Source organism: Rhincodon typus, chromosome 39 (genome assembly GCF_021869965.1).
Source record: "Rhincodon typus isolate 14 chromosome 39, sRhiTyp1.1, whole genome shotgun sequence".
Lineage (NCBI taxonomy): Eukaryota > Metazoa > Chordata > Chondrichthyes > Orectolobiformes > Rhincodontidae > Rhincodon > Rhincodon typus.
In genome coordinates, this window is record NC_063370.1 from 16946625 (window position 1) to 16957633 (window position 11009).

The 11009-nt window shown below is 44.9% G+C and overlaps 1 long non-coding RNA gene across 1 annotated transcript in view; it reads left to right on the forward strand.

Annotated features, from left to right (window-relative positions):
• LOC125487301 overlaps positions 1 to 9965 on the forward strand; it is a 14832-nt gene extending 4867 nt beyond the window's left edge. The window contains exon 2 of the long non-coding RNA XR_007265788.1: positions 9668 to 9965. This is a non-coding gene — a long non-coding RNA (uncharacterized LOC125487301). The remainder of the gene's footprint in view (positions 1 to 9667) is intronic.
• Positions 9966 to 11009: the final 1044 nt, after the last annotated feature.

An 11009-nucleotide genomic window follows, 5' to 3' on the forward strand; every position in this document is an offset into this window, starting at 1 on the left:
AAAAGGTTTGATGAAGGGTCTAGGCCCGAAACGTCAGCCTCTCTGCTCCTATGATGCTGCTTGGCCTGCTGTGTTCGTCCAGCCCTGCACCTTGTTGTCTCGGATTCTCCAGCATCTGCAGTTCCTACTATCTCTGGTATTCACCAGATTGTGCTCCCACACTGTCTAAGCCTAATGTTCCCATCAAGATTTCGCTATCTGGACTGATGTGGGGCTGCAGGAGACTGCATTGCTGATGCTTTCTCTGAGGTCAGGGAGGTGGCTGGGGAAGCCAGCCATTTCCCTGTAGTGGTAGTAGACATGTTGGCAGGACAAAAAAGGCACAATTGCAAGTGGTGTGTAATTGATGACACCGACAGTGGGATTAATGTGAGATAGCAGTGGAATGGTTGACATGACATGGATGTCTCTGCATTCTTGCCAGAGCAGTCCCAGTTGTTTCCTGTGAGAGACAGGTTCCTTTCTTCATAGGGAATTAGTGGTTTGATGTTGGATACCCTCAACCCTTTCAGTACTGTATTGGGCTGCCTTTTCCTGCCTTTCCCACTGAGTGAGATGAAAATGGATAGCATGGCTACTGCTGCTGATGCATGTTGGCGAATAGTGGTAGGGTGTTTGATGGTAATGAGAAGACAGCTCAGAAGCCATATAGGTGTGAGGTTGTTGTATGGTGGTGGGAGAACGTGAGAGTGAGGGATAGAAGATGTTGTTTGCAATATTGAAAGTAACAGAGTGGAGAGTGTGTGTGGTGGAAGAGATTGAGTCTGTGATAGCAGCAAGAAGAATGTGGCACTTCCCCTGGCAGAGCAGATAAAGGTATTGACCTTCTTTGAGTACTGCTGGTTGTTTCTCTGGTCCTTGAATACGACTGGAGTGGCAGCTTTGGATCAAGCTGTCATGGACTTGTGATGCAGCCCCCTCTGCCAAGGACAGCCTTCCTCTGGACCTTGACCAGGGTCTTGTTGGAGAATCACTGTGCCATCTTTCCCTTTTCCTACATGTTCACAATCTATTCTTGGATAGCTTCAAAAGGCTAGTTCTTTTCTGGGTACCCAACAGTCTTTTAAAGATGGCGCTCGTGTAAGGGATGCTGATCCTTCGGTGGATATCTGGCATGTAGTGAGCTGCTCTGGAAATGATGCATGGTAGAATGAGGCTGGAATTGGACATGAATATCATGGGAAAGGATAGGTAGTTAATTTAGTAAGATATGGCAAGAAAACCCGTTAGGACTTGTGGTTGAAATCCCTCCAAAAACCCGGTCGCAACTCAACTTACCCAAAACAATTATAAGATTCAGCCCATAGTGTCAGAGTGATGTAGCTGAACATGTGTGGATTTTCAGAGCTATAAGAGCCAGCCACTGAAAGAAACAGGAAAGGAAAAGAGAAAAATAAAGCAGTCTGCAGCAAGGTAGGAACTGTAACAGAGGTGTGAAAACTAACAGTTGTGAAAACTTTGGGGCAATTTGTTGGATTCATGAACTATTCAGCAGTGTGAACCTGATCACAATGTCACTGTTAAAGAATTGCAGTGGTAATGGTGCACAGAACAAGAACTAGCTTTCACAAGAATCAAATAATTTGTGATGATAGTGCCAATACTGAGGTGTTACAATGTCAATGATGAAACCCCCTTTCAGAATGATGCCAATGAGACAGGACTTGGAGCAACCCTAATGCAATAAGGACAATTTGCATCCAGGGAGTTAATTCAAACTGAATGATGCTACCCTCAGATAGAGAAAGAGTGTCTACATATTCATTTTGCTTGTGAGAATTTCATAGTTTTGTAGAGACATTTTGTCAGTGGAGTCTGACCACGTCTCTTCAAAGCATCTTCCTCAAACTACTTCTATCTGTTCCAAAGCATCTACACAGAATTTTTTTTTTACAAAATGTATGGACATGACATACAAGCAAAAGAGGCAGATTTATATTTCCAGCACACTGTCAAGAGCAGCACTGCCGATAAAAGAAGTTGAGGATACTAAATCAAAGTGTGATATCTTTACTATCTCTGAGTGATATCTTCCAGATTCAGTTTGACATGCTCTGAAAGTCATCAATCCAAATGAGACATTGGGTGAAATCTTCCCAGCCCTTGAAAGATGTAGGCATTGGCAAGAGAGCTGGGAGAATAGTGTGAGACCAGCAGTGAGAGGCTTCCTGCTGTTGAGAGCAAAATGTCCTACTTTCCAACCAAGTGTTGAAAGGCGAGATGAGAGTCTTGCTAGTGAATGGCAAGAGGCCTATTTGCTTGCATTTGTATTTTCATTGTTACAGCATCTTGCCTCATTAAAATGCAATTTTGAATTCTCCCACCTGTTGGAGAGAAACTAGATGCCAACAATTCCCGACATGAAAATACAGGCAGTAACCTAATGATACCAAACCACCACTTGCTCCTCTGCCCCTCCATCACTCAACAATATCTCAGAGCACACTCTATGCAAAGTGACTGCACACACCCCTATCCAACAAGACTTCCAAATCCCAATCAGCAAAACAAGATACGAATTACTCTCTTCCAACATGTCTAGGGCCAATAAAATGAACCATGTAGGGTAACTGCAGAATGCCAGCACTTGATCATGTGCATGGCTGGGTTTTAAAGATGACACCAAGTGGAGAATCCTGGAATGCCCTGACAGTAGGCAGTCCTTCTTCTGTGGCAAGTGAGAGAATATGACAATGGCCGTGAAGCATAGTTAATGAGACAAATTTGGGAAGACAGTCTAAGAAAACTGGCTAAAGCTACTGAAAAGAAACCCTCCAAGAAACTCACCAAAAATTATACTTGATCCATTTCGGTTAAGGCTTAGCCACTGAATCCAAAAGACACCTTAGTAGTGATTGGAACAAGGACCTGGTGGATCTTATTGACTATGAGATCCTTGATTGAGGTTGTTAACCTGGGCCAATCAGGGAGTCCTGGCTGACAGATATAAACAGGAGGTTCAGAGAGTCTCCACATTTTAAGGACTGGCTCTGAGCTGGCTGGTATACATGTAAATAATCGGTGACTTGGTGACAGGATACTGGCCTCTGTGCAATTATTTCAGTGGCAAAAAGAGTGAGGTTAATGACGTAACTATGGAAAAACACCTACTACATGGCACTTCAAACAGGCAGTAGAATTGGCTTTGTCATTAGAAAGAGATAACAAAGTGTAGAGCTGGATGAACACAGCAGGCCAAGCAGCATCAGAGGAGCAGGAAAGCTGACGTTTCAGGTCCAGACCCTTCTTCAGAATCTCCATTCTAGTATGTTCGTAATACTACACGAAACGCTGGGCTAATAGCGGTTGCCGTTCCCACAATTCCGCATGGTTCGGAAATCGCTCTATCCAACGCGCTCTATGCACATGGGTTTCAGGGCCGTCCCTTTGTTGTAAATCGGACTCGGTGAAAATGGGAGAAGAAACCGGGAGACGGCGGCTCGGATCGGGAAGGAACAGGACCATCTCTTTAATGGTTCTCCCCTTCCCCGGGTGACCCAGTGACTCCGATTCGGGGCCACAAAGCCGACCACCTGGATTATTTACTCGCTCGCATTCAGCCACTTGGTGTCGCAACGCGCATGCGTCACTCGGTTTGGCGGTTTTCGGAGGTGGGCAAGTCTTACGCTTGCGCAGAACTGCCCTCTGATGCAAAAAGTTTATTCTATCTCGCGGAGCATTCTGGGTAGGGCCATTTGCCATTGCCTTCAGGTATTAACCTAATGAAACAAAGAACTGAGGATGTTGGAAATCTGAACCAAAAAGTGCTGGAGAAATTCAGCAGGTCTGGCAGCATCTGCGAAGAGAAAAACAGTGAGTATTTTGGGTCTGGGATAGTAGGAACTGCAGATGCTGGAGAATCTGAGATAATAAAGTGTAGAGCTGGATGAACACAGCAGGCCAAGCAGCATCATGAATTTCTGAAGAAGCGTCTAGGCCCAAAACATCAGCCTTCCTGCTCCTCTGATGCTGCTTGGCCTGCTGTGTTCATCTAGCTCTACACCTTGTTATCTCAGATTCTCCAGCATCTGCAGTTCCTACTATCCCAGACCCAAAATACTCACTGTTTTTCTCTTCGCAGATGCTGCCAGACCTGCTGAATTTCTCCAGCACTTTTTGGTTCAGATTTCCAACATCCTCAGTTCTTTGTTTCATTAGGTTAATACCTGAAGGCAATGGCAAATGGCCCTACCCAGAATGCTCCGCGAGATAGAATAAACTTTTTGCATCAGAGGGCAGTTCTGCGCAAGCGTAAGACTTGCCCACCTCCGAAAACCGCCAAACCGAGTGACGCATGCGCGTTGCGACACCAAGTGGCTGAATGCGAGCGAGTAAATAATCCAGGTGGTCGGCTTTGTGGCCCCGAATCGGAGTCACTGGGTCACCCGGGGAAGGGGAGAACCATTAAAGAGATGGTCCTGTTCCTTCCCGATCCGAGCCGCCGTCTCCCGGTTTCTTCTCCCATTTTCACCGAGTCCGATTTACAACAAAGGGACGGCCCTGAAACCCATGTGCATAGAGCGCGTTGGATAGAGCGATTTCCGAACCATGCGGAATTGTGGGAACGGCAACCGCTATTAGCCCAGCGTTTCGTGTAGTATTACGAACATACTAGAATGGAGATTCTGAAGAAGGGTCTGGACCTGAAACGTCAGCTTTCCTGCTCCTCTGATGCTGCTTGGCCTGCTGTGTTCATCCAGCTCTACACCTTGTTATCTTTGTCATTAGAAAAATATCTTTAGTGGAGCATTTGAGCTACAGGTCATCCCAATGGAAGTTGACACCCCTACCTATCTGATTGAGCTTGGGGAACACCACTTCAGCGTAGGCAATCGCAGATCCTCACCTGACGGCATAAACTGAGCAGAGGAACCCAGATCAGCCCATAGCAAAACCCCGACACAAAGCTGAGCCTCAGCCAAATGGCTAAAATGTTCTTCAGGATCCAGTCTGGCAAGCCATTGTAGTTGCTGCTGGCATGCGGACTCGAGACAGCAAAGGAGTCCTACGAGATCAGACTTGGGTAAGAGAACTTACAGACTGGTATCCAGGAGAGTCCACACCCTGGAAATCCACCTACACAAGGTTGGGAAGAGTTAAATTGCTTAGCAACATTCAGATCAGAACCAATTAAAATAAATGGTTGGTTAAGTGGTCACCCGATTCTCATGGAGGTCAACACCAGCACAACTGTATGAGTGGTTGCAGAACCAGCCTTTAACAAGATTCGCTCTGCACCCCAACCCTTAAGTTTGCACTAGACCTTAGCCAGACTGAGAATATACACCAGGTAACCGTTACAGATTAAGGGTACATTTTCAATTCCGGTCTCCAATGAGAAGCACTGATTGTGGTAAAAGGCTCAGGCCCAAGCTTGATGGGACAAAATTGGTTAAGAAAGGTTCACCTTGATTAGAAAATGGCTGCTTGAATGAAGTCCTTATTAAATACTCAGCAGTTTTTCAGGAAGGTCTAGGGACTATCAAAGGAGGCAAGGCCACCTTGCATGTTGACCAGCAAGCAATTCCGTGATTCTGCAAGGACTACCCAGTGTCATTTGCCTTATGGGCAAAACTAGAGGCAGAGATCAGGGAGCTGGAAAGCGAAGGAATCATCAAACTCGTGCATTTTGCGGAATGGGCAACCCCGGTTGTACCAGTTGTGAAGCCTCAAGACTCCATTTTCCTTTGTGGGGATTTTAAGCAAACAGAAGTGGATTTTCTGATGAAGGGTCTAGGCCCGAAACGTCAGCCTTCCTGCTCCTGTGATGCTGCTTGGCCTGCTGTGTTCATCCAGCTCTACACCTTGTTATCTCAGAAAACAGCTTCTCACAGCTGGATAAACACCCAATCCCTCACATAGAGGACCGGTGCACAAAACTGGCAGGGTGGCTGTCCTTCACGAAATCGGGCATGAGCTATGCATACCTACATTTGTGACTAGTTGAGGGGTCCCAGAAGTATGCCACAATTAATACCCATAAGGGGGGTTTGTACCAATATACAAGACTGCCATTTTGGGGTATCATCAGCCTGCATCTTTCTCCAGCAGACGATGGAGAGTATTTTACAAGGTCTCACTCCAGGCTGCCATTTATCTGGAGACGTGCTAATAACAGGGAAGATCAATAAAGACCACTTGGAGAACTTGGACGTAGTGTTTAAACATTTCACCCAGATGGGAGTGTGCCTTAGAAGGGAAGAATGTGTGTTTCAGGCACCCCAGGTGAACTACTTGGGCTACAGAGACCAGGTTACACCTATTGGAAGATAAAGTGAGGGAGATCAAGGGTGCTCCAGCCCCCATGTCTGTACAAGAGCTGAGGTCTTTCTTAGGGTTGATGAATTATTGCGGAAAATTCATACATAACCTGGCCTCCATCCTGGCAACCTTATGCCTACTACTGAGAAAAGGTCAGCCTTGGAAATGGTCACATAGCCTTAAGGAAGTGAAAAAGCAGATATCATCATCTAAGGTGTTGGCCCACTACTATCCCAAGCACGAGGTGGTGTTGACATGCAATGTCTACTGTATGGTATCGGGGTAATGTTGGCTCACTAATGGCTCATTGGAAAGGGGTACCTGAACACAACTACGTCCAGATAGAGAAGGAAGTTTTGGCTGTCATCTTTGGTCTGAGAAAGTTCCACCAATACTTTATGGACATAAATTTGTAACAGCAACAGACCACAAACCCCTGCTAGAGCTACTTAAAGAAGACAAGGCCTTGCCACTCATAGCTTTTGGTCAAATTCAGCAGTGGGCTCTTATTCTCAGTGTGTAAAAGTACAAGTTGGAGCACTGTCCGGGAGGCCAAGTGACAAATGCAGATGCCTTGAGCCACCTCCCACTGGCAGATACACCACCAGAGGTGCCTCTCTTAGAAGAGTTTGTTCTGGTTTTAAACTTTCTGGACACCTTTCTGGTCACCGCCAACAATACCTGTGGACAATGGATACAAAAAGATCCCGTCCTGGCAAAACTAAAACAGCTGGTGGTAATGGGGAAAACAAAAAGGCCAGCACAATCAGAATTGAAACTCTTCCTGATCAGGTGACACCAAATCACTGTAGAGGATAGCATGTTATTATGGGGAACAAGTGTGATTGTCCCAAGTAAAGGTCGCTGCAGATAATGCTGAACTCCACCAGGATCATCCAGGTGTTTCCAAAATGAAAATATTAGCAAGAAGTATGTCTGGTGGCGAGGATTGGATGCTGAATAGCTGCATTGGTGGGGCAGCACCCAGCGTGCCAACAAAGACAAAAAAATTACCAGCAGCAAAGTCCCCACATTCATGGGAATGGCTGGGTAAACCCTGGACTCAGTCACACATTGATTATGCTGATCCTTTTATGGGCTCAATATGCCTGATCATTGTGGATGCCCATTCAAAGTGGTTGGATGTGTACAGAGATCATTCACCAGACTCAGGATCATTTGCGATATACAGACTCCTGGAAATATTGATCAAGGACAGTGAGACATCGTTTACCAGCAGGGATTTTGAGTATTTCCTGAAGTTGAATGGCATTCGGCATGTTCGGACAGTTCCATACCATCCATCATCCAATGGTCTGGTGGGAAAAGCAGTCTAAACCTTGAAGACAGACTTAAAGAAAGTCCCTATAGTTTCACTTGACACTGAACTGTCCCAGTTTAATTACAGGACTACCCCTCAAGCAACTACAGGGATAGCTCCAGCAGAGTTGCTGATGGGGAGAAGACTCTGCGCCAGGTTAAACCTGATAGTCCCGGACCTGCGGCGCGGCAGGGGGTGAACTGGCAGCAGGAATGTTAATGTTGGTGAGAGAGATAGTTTACTTCAGAGGACGAGTTTGTTGTCGAAACCATGGAAATGGCCCTGCATGGGTAGGAGGTGAAGTTGATGCAAGGTCAGGTCCCGTGACAAACAAAGTTTGTGTAGATGAGGCGGTTCTGACCAAATATATGGATCACATGAAAGCTGCTACCTTGCAAACGGGACGGGAGCAAAACATACCTGCCCCTCAGAACAGCCAGAAAGGCTGTCAGAAATCATGGGTTCTCCCCTTCCATACAGCGTTGAAGGAATCTCAGAGTCTGAGATAGATGCAGCCTCAATGGTCATGAAAGACAGGCTACGATTTGGTACACAATGCTCCATGTCCAAATCAGAGATGGAGGAGGGACTAGGGACGAAAATGTCCCAGGAGAAGCCACAAGAGAAAGAACAGGCCTACATCACCGGACTTAGAGGGGAGGGATGTAGTGATTGGAACAAGGACCAGGGTGGATCTCATTGACTATGAGATTCTTGATTAGTGTTGTTAACCTGGACCAATCAGGGAGACGTGGCTTACAAATATAAATAGGAAATTCAGAGAGTCTCCTCATTCTAGGGAGTGGCTGTGAGCTGGCTAGTCACAGCACATGTACTGTGGACATATAAATAAAGGGTGACTTGGTGATGGGAAACCAGCCTCTGGTATCTACTCATCTTCTTGCTCAAATCAAGCAAACTACAAAATAAGATGCAATTCTACCAAGTGCAGCAGTGGCAGCAATGACAGGATAGCCCGAAAGCATCCAGGTCACATTTGTTGCTATAAGAGAGTATTGGGTATACAGATATGAATTGACACTCCAAGATGGCAGCTTGTACAAAGGAAATAAAGCTATTATCCCCAAGGACAAAAGAGATGTTGAAGCGCATGCTTGCAAACTACCAAGACATTGGATCATTCTAACGAAGGAAAGAGAAGTCCTGTAGTGGCCAAAGATTTCATCAGAAATGCAGTGCTTGTAACAACTACAAAGCTAAGCAAGCTAAAGAGCTGCTTATGACACATGATATCTTAGATTGACCATGGGTAAAATCTTCACTGTTGCAGGAACTGATGATCTTGTCACTGACTACTAATATTATGAGATAGACTAGCTATCATCAATGGTTATCAGTGAGATCACAAATTACCTGAGATCACACTTTAGTCCTGATGGCATTCCAGATATTGTGATGAGTGACATAAGCTGTCGGTGCATGAGTGAAAAATTCTGCCAGTTCAGTATTGGGAAATTAAACACCATACATCATCACCACACTATCCCCAGTCAACTGAAAAGGCTGAGATGGCAGTGTGAAGTGATTGGAGCCAGGTGGATTTCCTGGGATGTTTTCACCCCAGGCCCAGTTCCTTTGACTCAGACCTTACACTCGGGGGCACAAAATTATCCCAGGAGATCCACCTGGTTCCAATCACTACACAGTGGAAGTCTCCAAAGAGATCATTGGTAAATTGAGAAAATCCAGCACAAATTTGTACAATTAATGGAGCACAACTACCGTGAAGAATGTGTAGAAAATTGCCCAGTCCAAAGGCTGTTATACTGCTCACAAACTACTCTACCAATAGCACAAAAACTACTGAAGTCATAAGAAGTAACAAGTGTGAATGACAAACTCAAGGTGAAATGTCAGGAAGCCAATAATTTTCAGGGCTGAGTACTGGAGGCCCAATCAGAGTGCAAGTGTTCAACAGTTTGAACAAAAGTCAGTCTGTGGCAAATTAGACCCTGTGTAAAGCACTTGGCACCTGAAAATTAGGTAGTGAACATGAATAGCCAGATATATTGTCACAATCACAGATGTCTGAATATAACTAAAGAAGCTGTGCTTTCACTGCAGATAATAGAGCAGGAAGGAGGTATCTCACCACCTGCACAAAGTACAGAATTAGCATCAGCCTGAGATATCAATTGTTCTCCAGCAATGCAAATGTGTCAGCAACAGTTACCATGGCAACAGCATTCGCCACAGGAACAGCATTTCTCAGAGAAAGAGCATTACCACAGGAATGATCAGATACTAGAAAAACAGACAACAGAAATGTGTGGACATACCACAGTTTAAAGGCTATGTGTAGAATGTATATACAGAGGTTGATGTAAGTCAAACTGAATAAAGTGAAACCCTTTTTTGTTAATGAATAATAATTTTCTTTGTGACCCTATACATTGGGTAACTTGCAACTGCGACGATAGAGCAGGCAATCTTTTTATGAAAAGGGGGAGCTGTTTGGAGAAATAAAACTGCATCCTTAGCGTATTGCTGCCTTGTCACAGTCATGTGACCTCTAACACTGATTTAAATGTGTTTGCATGTAGTCTGTGGGAGTCGTTAAACACACACCACTTGAAACAAGGTAATTGGCAAACAAAATAATGTGACCTAAGGAAAACCTTTTTTAAGCAACAACTGCTTTGGATTTGGAACCTACTGCCTGAAAGTGTGGCAGAGGCAGATTCCATCATGGCTACATTGCAATCTACATATACAAAGACAAAACACCCTGTTCTTTGCAGGTGGAAAAAACATAAACAGACACTGCATTTTGACTCAACAGAAGGTGACAACATTGCTGATTCATTTCTCACCAGTGGGTAAGGAGCACAATCAATGTCAGTTGAGATATTGTTTGAATGGCACAAAGGCTGGGAATTTGGTTGAACAAACACTTCAACTTTTCTAAGTTCACTTTTAAAAGTCATACGCAGACAATAGACGACTGGAAAGTTAAAGTCGCCTAATTAAAAGAGACAGTGGCACAATCGTGTCTGTTGAGATAAGATCTGAGTGAATAAAGCTGGAAATTTGCTTCAAAGTGGGAATTCGATGCAGGTGTGTGTGGGGGTGCAGGTGTGCTTTAACTAAGGTTTACTGCAAGAAGTAAAATATCCAAAACAAGAGGTGAATGGGAGAGAAAGCAGAATTAACTTCTCGGGTCCAGTGACCCTTCTTCAGTGCTAGATTGTAACTAGGAAAAGATGGTCTACATGCTGAATGATAAACCAGGGAGTCAGAAAAGCTGATAATAGGGACAGTAAGTAGGTGAAAATGGGTATGCTGTGCTGAAAGCATTCCATGTCATGACAGGGCCGGGGGTGTATAAAAGACAGGGAAGAAGGTGTTCATGCCCTAAAATTATTGAAGCTGATATTGAATTCTGAAGGCAGAAGGGTTCCTTAGC